The 2,767-nt window shown below is 37.7% G+C and overlaps 1 pseudogene; it reads right to left on the reverse strand.

Moving 5' to 3' along the window:
* Positions 1-1,977: 1,977 nt before the first annotated feature.
* The window catches only part of LOC101569987, a 4,815-nt pseudogene continuing 4,025 nt past the window's right edge, over positions 1,978-2,767 (reverse strand).

The raw sequence follows: 2,767 nt of genomic DNA on the forward strand, positions 1-2,767 counted from the left end.
ACACACCCTGCATTAGTAAGGAAGCTGAAGATGCCCACCTCACTCATTCCTCACTAATTCACCTAGTGCCGAGATGGGGGACTTGGCGTGCAGACCTGGGCAGCCGGCGTGGATGTGGGAGGGAGTCCGCTGGACCCTGAGACCAAGCTTTGTGATCCAGTGACCTCACTCCCCAGAGAATGCATTATTCCCTCAACTTGAGGTAATCGCAATGCAAGCCTCAGGACCCCACGGGAATTCTGAATCTCTCTCCTGATGGCTTATTTCCATGTGCAGAAGTTACTAGCAATCCTCCCTAGAGAGACTCTGCCTGTCCCACTCCTCTACACTCCTAATTCCCTGGTGGCAGAACTCTACTCTCACCTGTGACAGTAACTATTTTAGAGTCCATATATCATGGAGGAAGTCATGTGGTTCTTATTGTGACAACCTGATGTCATGTAGCATAATCACCTTCATTTCCTTCCATATGATTTTGAATGCTACCATGTACTGTCTTATGGTAAGATAGTATTCTGTAGTAAATGCAATGTGTATGTACCATATGTTCTCTATCCAAACAGTTGACAGACAGTTCAGTTTTTAACATTTCTTCAGTACTGTGAATAGTGCTCCAACAGAGTTGAGCAAATAGCAGCAATCAGATTATGTCTTTTTTGACTTCAGTGCCCACATTTTAGTTTTTAACCCAGTATAAATTGATTTTTATTTCTAGTGAGAGGTAAGTATCTAGCTTCATTCTTCTTCCTGTGACTCTGTATCTCTCCCTGAGCACATATTAAAAGCAATTTTTTGCTTTTGTAGAGAATCAGCAGATTCTGAGTGTATGGATTACTTACTTTCTTTTTTTAAAAAAATGTATCACTGTTACAGGGTCTTACTACACAGCTCAGACTCATGGTGATCCTCCTGCTTTCAGTGTCTCCAGTACTGGCATTACAGGCATGCGCCACTATGCCTGGACTTTGGCTGGCTCAGCATACCCTGGGAGGAGTGGCTGGCATGCCATGTGGTGCCAGAGATTGAACCGTGGTCCATGTGCTTGCCTAAACTTGCTAAGCAAATGCTTTAGTCTACTGAGCTATCTGGCCAGTCCCTGGATTAGTTCTTGACCCTTTCTCTATTCTGCTCAATTGGTCTATGTATCTTTTTTTTCCATTGTCATGCTGTTCTGGTTTACATAATTTGGTAATATATTATTGAATTAGGTAGTATAATACTACTGATATTGTTTTCATTGTTAAAGACTTCTTTTGTTATTGGGATCATGTATGGTTCAATTCATATGTTAAACTTATCACTCATCTTTCTTTGAAGCCAGTCCAAAGTTTTACAACAGAGATTACATTGAAATTCTAAATTGCTTTAGGTAGATTGTCATATAACAATGATAATTCCTCCAATCAATATAGGATAACTTTCCATTTGTTTGTGTTGTCTTTAATTTTTTCCTTAATATTTATAGTTTTCCTTGTGAAGATTATTCCCCTATTATGGTAGTTATTTATATGTATGTGTCTTCCCTTTGAAAATGTTAAAATGGGAATGTTTTCTTGATTTATTTTTCACTCCGTGTATTGCCTATTTTTAGAATACTATATATTTATACCTGCATATGTAGGTGGAATGAGATTGAAATATGAAGGAGCCCATGCATTCTTCATAGGATATAAGTTCTAAGGCTACTGAAACTTCACAGAAGAGGTTGAGTGTGTGTTCTGCACTTTGATGTGCTTGGTCACTGGACTTCTGGAAAACAAGAGAGAAATGTTGGGAATGTGGAGTACATCTCTGTCATATTGTGGACATGTCCAAGTTAAGGTGGAGAATATTCAGATAAAATATACCTTTTATCTTGTTATCTTGTGAGATGGATAAAACAGAGCTGCATTCTTTGAAATACTGAATTAGAGGTACCAAATTAAATTGCTTTGAGGGACCCATGATCAGAGGGACAAACACATTGCTGGGAAGGGCCTAGAGGAACTGGTCCTGTTTCATAGGGCCCTACCATGAGAACAGTTTGTGAAAGACAGAAGTGTGGAAGTTTTTTTCCCCCTATTTATTTTTATTTTATTTTGTATTTTAGGGAAGGGTCTACAGGATGTTCAGGGTCCCACTACTAGATCTGACTCATAGTGATCTGCCTGTTTACAGCCTCCCAAGAGCTGGGATTACAGGTGTGTGCCTCCTTGCCCAGCCTAAGAAGTGTGGAAGTTTTATGGATCATTTAATTAAGTGGATCATTCTGATACTTGGATAAAACTCTTCCAAATTTAATGAGCTGTGGTAACACACACCTGTACACCCAGATATTCAGGAACTTGGAGCTGGAGAACAACAATCTGAGCTTCTGTGGGGAACTTAGGGGATCTTGTTTCAAAATGTTGGTAGGTCTGGAGAGTAACTCAGTGGTTGTGTTTCTAAGACCAGTACTACCTCACTAAGAACAAATACTCAAATTTATGATTTGATAGTTATTTATATTAAAATAACACTGTTGTAAGAAAAAAATAAAGATGCTTACATAAGTGTGCAACACACAGAAGAAAAAATGAATTATATGTATATGTATGTATATGAATATAATGTGAATATCTACCCTTAGGAAAAAAGAAGCATTTGTATTAAAATTGATAAAATTTGCAGACAGCAGAGAAAAATGAAATAATGTACAACCACAAATATATGTACAATTTTAAAGAGTTAAATATATAAAAGTGAAAAGTGAAGCATTAGTTATGTTCAATTTTTTTTTTTTTTTTTT

Source organism: Octodon degus, unplaced genomic scaffold (genome assembly GCF_000260255.1).
Source record: "Octodon degus isolate 3935 unplaced genomic scaffold, OctDeg1.0 scaffold00268, whole genome shotgun sequence".
Classification (NCBI taxonomy): Eukaryota; Metazoa; Chordata; class Mammalia; order Rodentia; family Octodontidae; genus Octodon; species Octodon degus.